The following is an 18,802-nucleotide window of genomic DNA, read 5'->3' as shown; positions in this document are numbered from 1 at the left end:
GAGGGGCTTCCCTTCCAGACCTCACCCCCAGAACCACCGTCTTGTTGGAAGGTAAGTTTAACCTGTCAGTCTGTTCCTGTTCAGCCTACCTGTGACATCATCAGTAGCCATCTTTGGTCATTCACACAATGGGGGAAACAATGTTTTAGTTTTTTGCATGAGGCTCCTCTTACATGAGGCTTTGTCCCTATTTCGTCCATACATGGTATTGTCCGTTTGGCTGGGACCTAAGGACAAACGGACGGGTCCCAGCCAAACCTAAGGACAAACGGACATACCATGTATGGACATCACTATTATGTCACAAGTACAAATACAGATGGTATATATACTGTAAAACACAAAGGGTTAGGCCTAGACACAAGCTGACACGTCATGTGAAGTCCGGCTTAGCCTGGATCTGGCAGAACCAGGGGTCTATTTCACGAAACCTGGATTAGGCATAAACCGGGTTTAAACCGGGTTTACTCGGCTATCCTGGCTTAAATTATCCAGGAATCGGTTTCACGAAAGCTGAGTTAGCTCGGCAGATTAATTTAGCCAGTAAACCTGGATATGTTTATCCATGATCCGGTTTCACGAAAGAAAATTGATGCAATCCTGCCTTAGTTACTATGGCAATTTAGCTGTGAAGTTAGCCTGGTCCGGACCAGGCTAACAGCCAAGCTTTATTAATCCAATGCCTTGTTCTTCAAGTTTTGTGAAATAGCTGTTAGTCCAATGACTCCAATCGTAAACCAATGAGTTTTTCCACACTTATTCAATTCTCATTCAATTATTCAATTCGAAAATCGAAGATCTACAAGCCCGATTTTTTTTTGTCTTATGGCAGCCAGGGGTTCCTGCCCCCCCGTGGACCCCCGGACCCCCGTAGACCCTGGACCCCCGGACCCCCGTGTACCCCCGGACCCCTGTAGACCCGCGGCCCCCCATGGATCTCCGGACCCCCATGGACCCCGGACCCCCGTGGACCCCCGCCCCCCTGGACCCCCGGACCCCCGTGTACCCCGGACCTCTGTCGGGGGTCAACGGGGGTCCGGGAGTACACGGGGGGGCGGGTACTCCCGGACCCCCATTGACCCCCGACCCCCCGTTGACCCCCGGCCGCCAAAAGGCAAGCTTTTCACTTGTAGATCTTCGATTTTAGAAATTATAAAATAAGTGTTTATAATCCAACATTCACTTAAACTCCTCATGTTTAAGCCTAACTGAATTATATATTTATGGACTTGTATATAAATGAATTGCATATTTTTGGACAACTTGTGCATTTCATTTGTCGGCAATACTTTGCGATGCTTTCTCCCTGGATCTATTTATCGTGTTTCCTTTCTTTCTTAGCCTATTATACGTTTTACTTCCTTGTAGGATTCCATGAGCTGCTGCAGTGCTGCTGTTCAGCCACAGAGAAGAACGCTGCTCTGGTTCACAATACGACGCATTGGGAACTTGTAGATCGGCTATTTTTGAATACACAAATCTGATCTGATTCACTTGCAAATAACAGTGTGAACAGTCAGTCCTAAAGATTAGATTTGAGAAACAAATCAACAAAGGCCTTACTTTATTGTCAGGCCTGCCTCCATTCCCCCTGAGCTGCCACAACAAATAGCATCTTTAACCCTTAACACATAGCCTGTTAAACAGTTACTGATTTAACCACTTGAACCCCAGCGTCCATATTCTAAGGGGAAACATTAGCCAAAATAGTAGATCTTCAAGCTCACAATGCGTCACGTTCACAACACATTGTGAACTTGTAGATATGCTATTTGTGGCAAAGAGATATGGAGTGGACGCTAACTCTATATAACAATAAGCCACCTCCCGACCCACTTATTGATAATGTATAAGGTCAAGTATCACACAGCTTCATAATTAAAGGTCACTCACAGACTTTTTATTTTGGCCAGGATCTTGTTTCATAATAACTCTCATAGTTGTAATACATTATAACAATTATACAATGCATTCTCACTGCTCATTAATCCTAAATAATCAAGGCAAAACCTATGAATAATGGTGATAGATCATACGTTTGTTTGATGTCATTTATTAACTCAGATTGATCCTTTGAAAAAAGCATTTGTTTCCGTTTAACTAACAGCTTCTCTGTGTATGAATCTATGTGCATTTGGACCAAAGTGTTTGTCATAAACTGCAGCTAAAGGTTTTCCCCCCTGTATGAGTCCTCATGTGTCTTTTTAGATTACCGTTGTCACGAAAGCCTTTGCTACAAACTGTACAAGTGAATGTCTTTTCCCCTGTATGAGTCCTCATGTGTGTGTGACAAAAGCCTTCGTTACAAACTGTACAAGTGAATGGCTTTTCCCCTGTATGAGTCCTCATGTGTGTTTTTAGATTACGGTTCTGACTAAAGCCTTTGTTACAAACTGTACAAGTGAATGGCTTTTCCCCTGTATGAGTCCTCATGTGTTTTTAGATTACGGTTCTGACAAAAGCCTTTGTTACAAACTGTACAAGTGAATGTCTTTTCCCCTGTATGAGTCCTCATGTGTACTTTTAGATCAGAGTTGGCACTAAAGCCTTTGTTACAAACTGAACAAGTGAATGTCTTTTCCCCTGTATGAGTCCTCATGTGTACTTTTAGATCAGAGTTGGCACTAAAGCCTTTGTTACAAACTGAATAAGTGAATGTCTTTTCCCCTGTATGAGTCCTCATGTGTGTGTGACAAAAGCCTTTGCTACAAACTGTACAAGTGAATGTCTTTTCCCCTGTATGAGTCCTCATGTGTACTTTTAGATCAGAGTTCGCACTAAAGCCTTTGTTACAAACTGAACAAGTAAATGGCTTTTCCCCTGTATGAGTAATCATGTGCGTCTTTAGATTTCCCTTAAGATTAAACAATTTGCAACACACTGTACAACTAAATCTTTTCTTCCCTGTGTGACTCTGCATGGAGTGAGTTTCTTTCGATGATTTCAGGTCCTGGGACAGCTTGTTGCTCAAAGACAATCTCTGTCCTTCCACATGTTGTGTCTTGTGTGACTTCAGTGTGTTTGACTGATCTACACTGGGCTCCCACTCATCACTGTCTTCAGTGATGTCAGATTCAGAACAGTGTGAAGAGAGGAGCTGGTCATCACTAGTTGGATGTGATGTTCCACAGTCCTCTACATCAGCTTGTGTTTGCATGTGTTCAGTTGAGGTGCTGGCTACAGGCTCTGTGTCTCTTTCTTCACCATCATCACCTTCACTTTTCACTGCTAGTAACGTCAGCATTGGCCTATCAACCTCTTCTGGTCTTCGAAGTAGCTCCTCCTGCTCCTCTTTGATGTGTGGAGGCTCTGGTTCCTCCTGGACCAGACTGGGGCTCCTCTCCTCTTCAGGGGAAACCTCCTCTTTACACACAGGGAGGTGCAGGAAGTCTGGAGAAAAGATACAATGAAAGCAAAACATGTTTCTTTTCTTTTTTCATTAGTGTTACCTCTGTTTCATAGGTGTGATGGTTGGAGTAACTTACGTTGTAAATAAATGCTCCTAAACCATAGATCTATCTTCATTTATCTAAGATATTTGTATATTGGCTGCAACCATTCCATTCCACCAATACACTTTGTGGTGGAAATTGAACAGTTTTGTACTGTAATCAAATGTTTGAATCTTTGTGTACACTACAGCTGTCTATCATCATAGATGATCATTAGGGCCGATATTTCATAATCATGCGATTGACGGCCACATATCGACATATCTGTCTTTGCAAAAATCACCATTTATTAATGTTTTCCTTGTTTTGTCTGTCTGTGTGTTCTTTTTCCTTTATTTATTCAGGGAAGCCAGCCCTGATGACAGCATAAAAGATACAATACATACACAATGAAAAAGTGTTAAGTGATTCCCACCAAGGTTCAGCTAAACATTCTCCCAAGCTCACGTTTTGGTTCACTCAACACCCTGCTATGTACAAGGTTTAATAAATGCATGGCTTTTTAAATAACTTCACAACAAGGCCGGCACAGTCTGAGCTTGTACTTTGGCTATTTTCTGTTTATGTTCCCTGACTGTGGCTGAATGGTTAGAGGTCCTAAGTTTGATTCCAGCCCTCAGCCATGTGTCGAAGTGTCCCTGAGCAAGACACTTAACCCCTAACTGCTCCCCCCTCTGCCCTCCTCTGTGGGCAGCACTCAGCTGGGTAAAGCTGAAACTGAATTGCCCCATGGGATGAAAAAGGTCTCAAAAAAAGAACAAGAATAGGTTCAAGTGGTTAAACATGTGTTGTGTTTACACTTCTAATCAATATCATGAAACGTTTCGCTCAATTACGATGAATAATTCCCCAAAAACATTTATAGTGAAAATTAGCAGATCTATAAGCTGAGCTTGTAGATCAGCTATTTTCACTATTTTTGCACACCACCATTGTACAACTTGTGAGCGAAGGTGAGTGGAAATGGTTACACGACATTTATGTATCTTTTGTCGTTTTATAGCTTTGTATCTGCAGTTGAAGCTCAGCTCAACTTGGATTGTAGCTTTGTAGATTTTGTAGCAGCTACAAACATCAGGTGTAGCTTTGTAACTTCATGTCACTGGCTTCCATTGAAATGAATGGTGGACTGTAGCTTTGTATCTGCCAGTGTGAACACAGCATAAATGAAACGTTGGTTTCGATATCTTTTCAGTTAATTGTCCAGACCTAGTAGGCAGAGATCTCTGATCATATGTGAGACCAGCCACCACCTGTCTGATTGAATGAAAAGAGCGCCACCAGGTGGCTGAACATGGCGCGGCAACATGAGAAAATATGAGCACAGCTCAAGTGTCAACAAGTAGTTTCTTTAAATGCACGGTTCAGCATTCATACAGACATTCATTAAAATCTACTTAAATTAGGTACCTGTTATCTAAGTAGGCACAGGCATACGTATGTGTCCAATAACCATCTTGAGATTTCAACTTTACTTTGTTGCACATATACAGTTTATTTTTTATATACCTGAGAGAGTGTTGCACCTGGTCTTCCTATGTAGTAATGTCCGTGTTGACACATCAGCCTCTTCCTGTGTAATCTGTGGAGGTTGTGTTTCCTCCTGGACCAGACTGGGGCTCCTCTTCTCCTCATGTTCAGATGAAACCTCTTTACACACAGACAGAAGGAGGACAGAAGAGGTAAAATCAGCACCACAACTCAAAGTGGGTTACCTGGGTTCCATTTTAGAGGCAAATCTTTCCAGTGATAAAATGGCAACTAAAGTAATCAAAAAAGTCAACCAAAGAACAAGACTTTTGTACTGGATCTCCTCTCTGGTCAGTAAGAATACATGGAGGACTCTAACAGGAGCACTCATCCAAAGTCACTATATATATATATACGTATACATATATATATGTATATATATATATATATATATATATATATATATATATATATACATATACACACACACACATATATATATATATATATATATATATATATATATATATATATATATATATATATATATATATATATATGTATATATGTGTATGTGTGTATGTGTGTATGTGTGTATGTGTGTATGTGTGTGTATATGTATATGTATATGTATATGTATATGTGTATGTGTATGTGTATGTGTATGTGTATGTGTATGTGTATGTATATGTGTATGTATATGTGTATATATATATATGTATGTATGTATGTATGTATGTATGTATATGTTTCATATGTTGAACACAATGTTCATAAACATCATTATAGAACGCAGAAATTCAACATGTATTGTTTGTTTGTTTAGCAACTAAGTAACCTGATTCTGGTTGAGGTTTCCGGTGTGTTACATTGAAATTGGTGATCTATCGAATTCTGTGACATTCATGAAGTAACCTAATTCTGGTTGAGATATCCGGTTTGTTACACAGAAATCGGCCATCTATTGAATTCTGTGACTGCTAGCTAGCTTTTTAAAATGATGTAAAAAGTCCTGCATTCGTGGTAAAACTGTTCTTTATTTCAATAATACAACTATTAAGTAATTAAATACACAATCGGCTGTCCTTTAATACAACGATAAAACACACAACGCTTAATAATAGCTATAAAGCAAAGACAAGGCTAACAACAGCTAAAGCTAATGCTCATTGTTATGCTAATGCCAATAGACTCCGTTCATCTGTATTCATATGTCTTTGTCGCCCTCATGTGGACACAATGAATCACTACAAGTGGAATTGATTGGATACTTTATTAGCAGTTTAAGAACCAGATGACGCAACATGGCGCTACTTTCTACAAACTGTTAAGATCTATAAGCTCACAATGACACGCATAGTTGTTGTGAGCTTGTAGATCTGCTATTTTCGGCGCGCGACACCGTGATAAAACAGAGCGTTAGTAACCATGTGAGCACTTCTGTTTTCTCTTCAAATTAAAACAGAGTTTAGTGTCATGCTTAACATCAAAAACCACGTGAGCGCTTCCGTTTTCCCTTCAAAATAAAACCGGACATGGCCACAAGGACTACTCTTAAGAACTACATTTCCTATACACCATGGCTGCTAAAAGAACTACATTCTAAGGACTACATTTCCCTGACACCATGGGTTGCTAAAAGAACTACATTCTAAGGACTACATTTCCCTGACACCATGGCTGCTAAAAGAACTACATTCTAAGGACTACATTTCCCTGACACCATGGGTTGCTAAAAGAACTACATTCTAAGGACTACATTTCCCTGACACCATGGGTTGCTAAAAGAACTACATTCTAAGGACTACATTTCCCTGACACCATGGGTTGCTAAAATAACTACATTCTAAGGAGTACATTTCCCTTACATCTTGGGTCAAGCTTCACACCGTATGCCGCGAGAGCACTTCCGTTTTCTCATCAAAATAAAAGCATAACATGTGTCAAATCTCACACACATCAAACGCAACTCGAACACTTCCGCTCTTTTTTTTTTTTTACAAAATAAAATTGTTGTAACGTTTACTTTATGCTCTGTTCTACGACGGTGTCGCCGAAAATAGCAGATCTACAAGCTCACAACGCGTCTCGTTGTGAGCTTGTAGATTTTAACAGCTTATTTTGTAGAAACTAGCTCCATATTGTGTCTCGTTGTTGTTTCTTTCATTTTAGTGAAAATGTTATTTACTAGAAGTTCGGGCCGCTACGCGGCCCGAACTTTGCAGTGCCACCTTACAGGCACCTCACAGTGTGAGAGAGAGTTTTGTGCTCTCCTAAATCCACGGCAGGCTTTGAAAGTACCCACTTCAGAAAGAGGTGACGTGCATCACCTCTCCAATGACCAAAACCCACTATGGAAGCCGTCGAACTGGTGCGATCTGACGGCATCCTAGAATTTATAGGTAGGATGTGATGTCATGTGATGTCATGCTGTCGTGAGATTACGTCACACTGGCGTTGTCATCGTGATGTCAGATGACGTCACACCGTCACACTGGCGTCGCATACATACTGACAACCGACATGGCGCAGGATTCAAATTGTATATATATACTAGAAGTTCGGGCCGCTACGCGGCCCGAACGTCTAGCGTGACGCGTCGTTCACTTTGCAGTGCCACCTTACAGGCACCTCACAGTGTGAGAGAGAGTTTTGTGCTCTCCTAAATCCACGGCAGGCTTTGAAAGTACCCACTTCAGAAAGAGGTGACGTGCATCACCTCTCCAATGACCAAAACCCACTTTGTGATTACTCAGACCTGGTATGGCAGACCTGTGGGGAGTGTGCAGTGGTGTACAATGTGAAAAGATAGTTGAAATCGCAGGAGATGAAGTTAGCAGTTTATTTGTGTAAAGGGTCGTCGGCGTGGGTTGTGTTGAGGATGGAAGCCGTCGAACTGGTGCATCCTACCTATTTATAGGTAGGATGTGATGTCATGCTGTCGTGAGATTACGTCACACTGGCGTGTCTCATCGTGATGTCACGACCGTGATGTCATATGACGTCACACTGGCTACATACGTACATACTGACAACCGACATGGCGCAGGATTCAAATTGTATACGCGGCCCGAACGTCTAGCGTGACGCGTCGTTCACTTTGCAGTGCGCCATGTCTGGCGTTGTATCTCCAGCCGTTGTGGCTTTGGTGAAGTTGTCGTCATTGTGGTGGAGAGAGTTCTTGTGGTGGAGAGAGTTCCTTGTATAGATTATTACTATTTATCACTATGGAAGCCGTCGAACTGGTGCGATCTGACGGCATCCTAGAATTTATAGGTAGGATGTGATGTCATGTGATGTCATGCTGTCGTGAGATTACGTCACACTGGCGTTGTCATCGTGATGTCAGATTACGTCACACCGTCACACTGGCGTCGCATACGGACAACCGACATGGCGCAGGATTCAAATTGTATATATATATAGATAGATTAACGACTTCCACCTGTAATGATTCATTTTGTCCACATGAGGGCGACAAGACCCTTGAATCCAAAGGGATGAACGGAGTCAGATGTTATTAGGCTACGGACCCCCATTTAATGGCAATTCTATCTCTAGGACCCCAATTCATATCGTAAAATCAATGTTAATGTAACTCTGAGAGTGTACAAATGGAACCAAATGGTAACGGGTCCATTTGGTTCCATTTGTACACTCTCAGAGTTACAGACCCATAAGGGTCCATTTGGTTCCTATCCATTATTTAGCTGGGGACCCCCTGGAACCCCCTCAAGTACCCCTGGGGGTCCCCGGACCCCCACTTTGAGAACCAATGGTCTAGATTCAGTCTATATCTAGACCAAATCTAGCCGATTGAATTTAAACAATTATTCCATAAATATTGATAAAAAACAACAACTGTAAGTTGCATAACTGATCTCCAAATATTGGACAAAAATATTTTGAATAGCCATGATCAAATATACAGTATAGTTTAGATTTAGCCTTGATCTAGATTCTAGACGTTATATCAAAACTACATATCAACGTTCAAATGTAGACCATTTCTAAACTTTTATTTTTTATTCATGTTGTTTGAAAATCTTTATGTTAGGGTGCTAACATTAGGTTCAGAAATGATTATATCTTACTATTATCACTATTGATCAATATACAGTATAGTTTAGATTTAGCCTTGATCTAGACGTTTAAATCAAAACTATATATCAACGTTTAGATTTAGACCATATCTAAACCATTAAATGTATTTAATGTTTTTGTCATGTTGTTTGAAAACGTACATATGTTTAGAAATACTATTACAGCGAAATAATGCAGTTTGCATAATGGTGATAATATGCAAATATATTTAAAAAATATGTATAAATATAACAAATAAAGGCAGTTTGCCCTAATGGTGATAGGCTAATATAAAATACAGAGGAACGAGTGAAAGCCAAGCAGTAAACTGCTAACCTCTCGCATCACTAGACTTTCTACACTAAACCGCAGATTGGGTTTGGAGGTCGTTTTGCTTGTTTCTTTCACAAGACTTGGCAACGTTGGTTTTGCTTAGCGGTCTCACAAGACGTGGCAACCCCTGGAGTAGTTTTGTAATAACACGGAAGTCAGCAGCAACGCATTGTCGCGTTCTAAACATATATATATATATATATATATATATATATATATATATATATATATATATATATATATATATATATATATATATATATATATGATTCTAAAGGCAAGCAGAACACTGAACAGAAGAGAATATAAAGAACAGAATTGCAAAAAACATTCATTCTGAACTGAAGTCAGTACACTGCATAGGTGAGTGATAAAGGATACCTTATTTGTGTACTTCGTAACGAAGTACAATCACTTGAGTTTAGATACATTTAAGGCTGCCAACTTTCAGGAAAATCTAGGAGTGAGACTCATCAGGGACGCACACACACATGAACGCAGTTCTTAAAATGTAAAATTCTCTATTTAGCTGTCTTAGGGTCTTCTTTCATTTGTATCAGTCATTGCCATCAAACAATATGTGTGAAGAGTGACTCTCACTCTCAAAGGGTGAGACTTGGCAGCTCTAACTTTAACAATAAAAGTATCGTTTATGTGTAATGTTTAATCTGGAGTTAAAACTTTACAGAACATTGTGAAATGTTTGATTAATGTATTATTTTTTCTTTCTTTTTTTTATAACCTGTACCAGCAAAACCGATAAAGAACAATAACAATGGGCACAGGTAATTATTCATTGAATGTTTCGTGAGTTTTAACTGTAACTGGCCATTAAAACAATGTATCCTATCTAGCTATTTCTCACCACTAGTAACATAACATTATTCACCTTTGCTTGAGTTGGGCCATGTGTTGAATGTTTAAATCAGGGGTCTTCAACAGGGGGTCCGGGACCCCTAGGGGGTCCTCAGAGTTACTACAGGGGGTCCGGGACCCCTAGGGGATCCTCAGAGTTACTACAGGGGTCCGCCAAATCTTTATGTGATTTTTACACTAACTTCAACCAAGCATCCCTTTTCTGAGGAGAACTTTAGCCAAAAATAGCAGATCTACAAGCACACAACGCCTCGTGCTTGTAGATCTGCTATTTTCGGCAAAGAGGTTTGGTGGAGGGGGGGAAAAAAGCAGACCAAGTACAGAGTGGGTCAAGTTTACTTAGTATGGACGGTGTGTGTGGTTAAAAGTCTGAAAACACACATTAACACGAATCCAACACTGATGACAGTGTCTGTCAAACAAGTCTATGAAGCTATCTATGAAATCTATGAAAAGATTATATTCTATACAATATATAATGGGGGGTCCCTGCTTTATCTCACTCTCAGCCAAGGGGTCCTTGGCCTGAAAACGTTGAAGACCCCTGGTTTAATTCAATCAGTAGCCTATTTACATGTTGTTAGAAAGGCTCCCTTCATATACGTTGATTATTATTTCAATTATTACGTTCCACCTTAAGAGTAATACGCACCTGCCCATCTTAAGTGCGCAATGCATTCTGGGGCGTTTTCATTCATTCAGCTGTGCCAGCGCCTACCAGAGCAGTGTAAACATTGTTCCAGTCGTGCAGCACTGCAGTGCCAATATGCGTCATTGACTACTGTAAGTTCATCATTTAGTTCAGTGATGTCTGCAACTGTTATTGTCTACCATGATTATTTGAGTGACTGACGTTTTGTATGTTTATTGGGCTCCTGTTCTGGTTTGAGGGATAACCAGGGGGTCAATGCACAGTGGACGGGGTTGCACGCCGAGCAACCACTTATTTGGCCAGGGGGACGCGCAGGCACACGCACAGATTTAAAACTACTTTAAATTCACACTTCATCAAAGTTTACAAAGGCTCTCGACTCACGCCAGGTACATTAACATAGGAATTAGCCTATATGCATATCAATTGTCCATTGTGTGACCTGTACTGTAGGTCCATGGTTCTCAAAGTGGGGTCCGGGGACCCCCAGGGGTACTTGAGGGGGTTCCAGGGGGTACCCAACAAAATGTGTTAATATAGCATCACAATAATTATGACCTTTTATACTTTGGCTTTTCAAAAATATCAGATATACAAGCTCATAGCGCGGCACCGATATCTGTATATCTGCTATTTTTGAAAAGTTGTGATTTTTTTTTGCAAATCTTTGAATATATATTTTTTAAAGCCAACATTTGTAACTCAAATATTTGCTTCTGGGGGTCCCTGGAACAACATATTTTGAGATGGGGGTCCGCGGCCAAATGCATATCATTTTGGGGGTCCTTGACATGAAAAAGTTTGAGAACCACTGCTGTAGGTGTTAAGCGACGTGCGCGTCACGTAGAGAGCAACCACTTCTCAAATGAGCATAGCATCACTGGGGATAACTATTGATTGATTGTATATTTCCTTTCATGTTGATTCCCCACATTATGTGCTTTAATCTTTCCTTTACGTTTATTTACCATATAATGTAAGAGAGTGTATTTGGGTCTGACGTGCACGTTTATATGTTTAAGTACTTTATAGCACGTCAGGTGTGGGAAATGTTTGGTCATGTGGATCTGACGAGCGCAGTCATTAGCGTAACGTCCCGCAGTTGCGGTTGGCCCAATTAAGCCCCTTTAGCCAAGCCACTTTAGCGACTGCCGTGAGTATCACCATAATTGGTTGTTTGATGTTAGCAGCTCATGGAAGGTGTATGGTTAGAGGTGTATGATGTAGTTAATTCACTATTGTACCTCAGTGATGTTATGCATATCTGACCACTCCTCATAACTGTGCACTGTAAATGTATACTATAAACTATTTTAGGATAGTATCATATGTGATATGACTATGTGATATATTGGAGGCTTATGTATGGGTTTGTATTCATTACTGTTATTTGTGTGTTTATTGCAGAACCATATTCAAATCAGTGCTTGTACCATCCTTCATTATCCATCCCATGCCTGTATCACCTGTGCCTACAACAACAGTAAAAGGCTGTCATAAACCAACCCATCAAATCTCATTGTCAATGTGTCCTGACCGACGCCCCGGGGGCGAATGAAACTTACCATACAGACTCAGTTCAGATTATACAGTCCTTTCTAACCCTCTCCAACACATGTATTTACAGCTCTCTTCTAGGTGACGTCTAGAAGTGGCAAACTGCTGACTTTTGTCACATTGTATCTCTCTCTTTCTTTCTTTCTTTCTTTCTTTCTTTCTTTCTCTCTCTTTCTGGCTATTCCACGACAATGACTGCAACTATTTGTGGATCAGTTACTCTGCTCTCTTCCTTATGATAGTAAGGTCTAGATAATCTGGATGGTAAAGTGCTGAGAATGTAGTAGGGTTTAACATTTTCCGGGAAATAGCTAATTTTAATTCCCGGGAATTTTCAGACCTTTTCCCGGGCTTCCCGGGAATTCCCGTTAAAGGGTAAAAAAAAAAAAAGTGCCCACTAAAATGCATTTATATGTAGATACTTAAATAGCCAATTTTACACCGAGGTGCCCAAATGTCCCTATTGTGTCCACCTATGAACTTGCACTAATAATGACTTAATTTGATTTTTAAAAAATCATATAAATATAATATATAAATATAATAGCCTATAGTGCCCTGCCCTGGCGGAGATCTGCCCTGTTGCGCAGCGGGTGAAGACAATTAACTTAACGAGGAGCTGCGCTCAAAACGCACTCAAACAATGTCAAACTCTAGCTGCTGAAATAAACGTTCCATTTGTATCATTATTGACAAGAGAATTTGCAAAAGGAATATGTACTTATTGTCCATCAGAGTGCCGGTGAGGTCACAGCTTTTCTCTACTTTTGTAGGATATTGATTTGATATCCTAAACTTGTCATTTGTTTGCAGTTATTCATTTATATTAGGCTACTTGCTGGATATTATAAGACTCCATTTTGGGATGTTGGCTGTATGTTGTCTATTAATCTATATTTTGTTGTTGATCAAATGTGGGGTTTTGTAGTGTGATTTTGATGTGCACATGCATGCGCTGCCAGCACTGACAATCAATGAGACAGACAGCTGTTGTGCAATTCACTTGTTCTACTGGGTAGTTCTAGTAAAATGGTAGTTTGAACGTTCTAAAATGCAAGTGTAGGTAGGGTAGGCTACATTAATGATGATAAAAAAATCGGACCACATCGGTCTAATACTCTCTCTCTCTCTCTCTCTCTCTCGCGCTCTCTCTTGCTCTCTCTCTCTCTCTCCAGCTCTCCGGTCTGTCTCTCTCTCTCTCTATCAAAAGCATTGCTTGGCTTGTGCGCATTTTAAGCTGGAATATAGGCTCGATCAAACCTACCTACTGTTTATGCAGCGTTTCACTTGATGATGTTGAATCTGAACTAGTCAACTGGTGTCTACCATATTGACAGCAGAGGAAACAGTGAAATCAGCGTGCGTACTGCGCAGGGCAGGCATGGGGCATCACGGCCACTTGTGTTTTATTTTGTTCATTACTGTTACATTCATTCAGTGCGTCCCATATTGGTTCACGATGGGACCCTGCCCTGGTCGGCCACGCGGCAAGTAACTTGCCTAATTATAATAGTAATTCCTCCACGCTGTAGATAGGGCTTTCTACTAATTTGTATTCATTTCTAACAAGAAAAAAAAAAACGGGAAGCCCGGGAACCGAAGTGAATTCCCGGGATGGTAAAAAAAAACGAATTCCCGGGAATCCCGGTGTTAAACACTAGAATGTAGCATCTCCTACCTGTCATATTATTCATAGATGTTAGGATGTGGGTCTATGTCAAAAGCTGTGGAAGGAGGCTAAGGTTATTCCTATAAGTATTTGACCTGTTTTGAGCAAAATCATGGAAAAGTTGGTGCATTCACAAATTCAAGCTTATTTTGTTTCAAACAAGCTTGCAACATATTGTCAACATGCCTATAGAGCTGGTCACTCTACTTCTACTGCTTTGATACAGCTGACTGATGACTGGCTTAAAGCTATAGATAACTCCATGCTGGTGGGAGCTGTGCTGTTAGATTTGTTTGTTATTTTGTCCTTTTTATTTTGGGAGTATTGTCATATTCGTTCATTACAATAATATACATCTGGCCTAATTATCTTCCCCAGGTGAATCAGTGCCCAGTGCCCAAAGCTAAGACAGTTTTGACAGCCCCTCTACACACCTCAACACCAGGTACATTTAAATGCTATGTTAATTCATTTAAGCCCAATGTTTAATATATATATTGTAGATGGAAATTACAGCCAGTATCGGTGTTAATGTTCAACAAAACCTTAAGAGTTTTCTAATTCCTTCATTTCTTTTTCTGTGGTAGATCTTGACAAAACTCCGGTCAGCCGTAAAAGAGGAAGAACTGCACAAGGTACCTACATGAATGATTAACATTTTAAATATCAGGAATTACATTTTGAAAGTTTTTGTTTGTTTGTTTACCCGCCTGCATTATCGTTGGGACTACTACTACTATGTTTTAGGTCCTCTAGAAGAAATGAGTATAACAGAACGTTTAGCCGGAAGATTAAAATAAAAAGGTATTAAAATATATTACGTATTTCAACAACAGTACATCTACTGTGGGGGCCTTACTCCTGAACAGAAACAACTTGGACTCCACAATGAAAATGTGGATAAAGCACAGCATATATCATACATGACTTGATGGTGTAAGAAGGTGTAATTTCAATGTGTTTTCACACCCAGCAGAATATTGAAGCTACACACCGGTCCAAGTCAGATCCTGAACTACACAAGGTAACTTTCAATTGATTGTAGCAGTGAGCAAAATGGGTTGCAATCTCTCCCCTACAGTGAAGCCGTAATCTGGGCCAAGAAAATGTCTTGACTCTACTCCACCTTTCAATTGACTATAACAGTAATCCTCAATGGTGATGTTGCACGTATGACATGTAGCCTAATTACCTTGTCTTTCACCAACAGGAAATCTTATCAGAACTCCCAGGAGAAAGTCACTGGATTCCAAAAGGTACACTTTGATAAAGTTTGGAAGTCATCTTACTCTGGCAAAGATTTAATTGGGGAGAGATAATGATGTTGAACTTGAAAACAAGTAATGTTGTTTATTAAGATCTGCACCAGCCAAAGTATAGCCTCAAATTCTAAATCACAGGCAGACTGTCACATGGTTTGTTTCTTTCAGTTTCCCATGTCGGAGAAAAGTAAGAATGGAAGTATTATTTATCACTTTTTTAACACTTACGTGTTAGTGTATTATTTCTGTTTCATATCAACATAATTGTCTTCATTGCAGGTTGGCAGAGTGTGCCGTTTTTCTTTTTGCAATTTAGCGTTGCGTTTTCTTTTTGTTTCAGACTTTTCACCAATGCCCTGATGAGTCCTTTCTACTTGCATGGACAGCAGGAGAGAGCTTTCAAAAGCACTGCCTTCTATCTGTCATCAATGGTAAAAATAACTTTGTCAGTGCTAGTTATTTGTTGATTGCTTCTTCACGTTGTAAACGTGTGACTGACATATACTAGATAACCTCTGTAATGTCTACTGTCAGCCTGAGAGTTATTCGTCATTGTTTTGACTGCAGAAGCCGTTCAGAAGACATTCAGAGAGACAATGGAGAACCTGGTCAGCGCTGCCATCTCTGACCACTTCAAGCAGGCGCCTGGTAGAAGTGGTGGAGGGGGTTACAAGAAGAAGAGGACAACGCCTTGAAGCAAATCCAATGTTATTATTTGATCAAAACATTTTGTTAAGACTTGTCTTTTCTAGTTGTTTAACCCATTAGGACAGGGAACGCATCTGTGTCATGATAAAGTCTCCTAGCTAGGAACAGGCCCGGCGTCACGGGGGGCGACACCCCCTCAACCCCCCTCAACCGGACGATTATATTAGCAATATCAGTTGGTCAGTTTGGTTTGTCTACACATTATACACACACAAAATCACTAGTTAATTTACCTTATTGGCAATGGCAGGCGTTCCGCTGTGACAGCTGTGGTCAAGTCTGCCCACAGCAACAAAACACTCCCCAACCTGCTTCACTAAGACTTTTCACTTGAGTGCACGTTGAGTGCAACGCCACGTGGTGTATTCCGTCTTGTGCTTGCCATATGTGAACCCACGGTTATATTAGCAATATTCTAATGTTGCGCTTGTCTTCAGAGCAGGAAAACTCTTCGGTAAAGAGCCTGAAATCTCTACGGGACCGTCCACCGTCCACATCGGAGGAGGACAACAGCCTGCCCCAGCCTGGGGCCTGGAGGTCGCCGAATAAGCAGGACTTTCAGCCCAAAATAGCCGCCAGTTAGCGGCTAGCAGGAGCTAGACCCACAGAGAATCAGAGCAGGAAATCTCCACCAAGAGCCTGAACTCTCTGCCTGCCGGCGGTACATATCCACGCACTTTTTTGTTCCTTGCTCTTCCTAAACAATGGAGTTACTGCAATGGCAGGCGTTCCGCTGTGACAGCTGTGGTCAAGTCTGCCCACAGCAACAAAACACTCCCCAACCTGCTTCACTGAGACATTTCACTTGAGTGCACGTTGACTGCAACGCCACGTGGTGTATTATGGTTCCGTCTTGTGCTTGGTGTAGGTAAACCCACGGTTATCCAGCAAGCGCTCCTTTCCTCGCTTTGTGCCTCCCCGGACGATGGTGTACGACTCTTCGCCCCTGGGCTAAAAAGTAAATCAGTAAGTAAATCAGTGTTGCAAGTGTCTTATTCCAAATAGTCCTTATGAGTATGAGATAGATTTCAAAACATTTCAATAGTTTAGAATAAATTAATTATGATGAATTAATAATAATAATAATGATAAATAAATATATAAATATATATATATAAATAAAAATAATAATAATTAATAATGATTAATCGCTGATTAACTAGACACATTTAGGGTCCTAAAAGACATATGGTAAAAAAAGAATACACCTTAGAAATGTTGTACAAGGAGAAATATAGATATGATTTCAAAATATTCTGCTATTTTCTTTGCTGTTTCTGTCCTCAAATAGAGTCAAAATGTGCTTGAATCTTCATATTAACCACTTTAATGAATTCCTTGAGTCCAAATGATATAGAAAGATGTGTTTATTTGTCTCTGTAGGTTGTTTACTTCAAGAGTTATGGTATTTTCTGTTATCTTCATTTTATGGTTTGATTGGGAATAGGTATCATAAAGGGTTAAAATGAACCCCATGGGCCATTATTTGACCAGAGCAACAAGAATACATCTGAACTAGACACCATAAAGGTCCTAAAAAACATATGGTAAAAAAGAATACACCTTAAAAGTTTAGTACAAAGATAAATATAGATGTGATAATTGTGATTTGAACATTTTCTGCTAGTTTGATGTTTATGTAGTTGTAGTTATATAGTTAATGAAGTAAATTAATACACTTTTCCACATAAAACCCCCAAACTAGTTTTGGGTGACCGACACATTGTAACTCCCAGTTAAAATGTCTGTCAACTGAACATCTTAAATGTCTGTCAACTGAACATCTTAATTGTCTGTCAACTGAACATCTTAAATGTCTGTCAACTGAACATCTTAAATGTCTGTCAACTGAACATCTTAAATGTCTGTCAACTGAACATCTATCTTAAATGTCTGTCAACTGAACATCTTAATTGTCTGTCAACTGAACATCTTAAATGTCTGTCAACTGAACATCTATCTTAAATGTCTGTCAACTGAACATCTTAATTGTCTGTCAACTGAACATCTTAAATGTCTGTCAACTGAACATCTTAAATGTCTGTCAACTGAACATCTTAAATGTCTGTCAACTGAACAGTGTGTAGTAGCCAGGATATTACTGAAAAATATGTGATATGCTCAAATAAAGCTTCAGTATATCAGGTGACTATTGACTACATAAGACGCAAAAAGTCAAGTTTCTTTGCATTTTAAAACGTGGAGAGAGTGACTGCACATCTGACCATATGGAACACAGGGAGATAGAAAACTATTTTATTGTATACGTTCAAGATGAGCAGAAAATCACTTCACCCCTGAATCAGTTCCAGTGTGTATTACAGGACTGGTAGCAAATCACGGTAAATAGTGTTAATTTTACTCTGAACCCACGAGGGGCTTAAACACATTTCAGAATATATAGTGCCTGCTATTGAGAAGGGAGGGGAGAGACATGTGTAGAAAATATTACATTTTATGTGATGGTATTTACTAAACCATCTGTGGTTCTAATGCCATAGTTTGTAGTATGATGGGGGTCAGAACCTGCTGTCTTTTAGCAGACCTACGTTGTCTAGTGGTGGAAAGGACTCATTGCCGACACATTCATAAAGCTACTTGTCTTTATTTACTCACCATATAACATCTGCAATAAAGGATTATCTTATCTATCTTATCTTATCTTGTGTCAATTAACCCATTGAGACCTGAAGCCGATTCTACATGTCTCCTAAATCCCAACAGTTTTCTGAAAAACGTA

Source organism: Gymnoscopelus microlampas, assembly GCF_963454915.1.
Source record: "Gymnoscopelus microlampas genome assembly, contig: SCAFFOLD_55, whole genome shotgun sequence".
Lineage (NCBI taxonomy): Eukaryota > Metazoa > Chordata > Actinopteri > Myctophiformes > Myctophidae > Gymnoscopelus > Gymnoscopelus microlampas.
Note: the sequence above shows the minus strand (reverse complement) of the source record.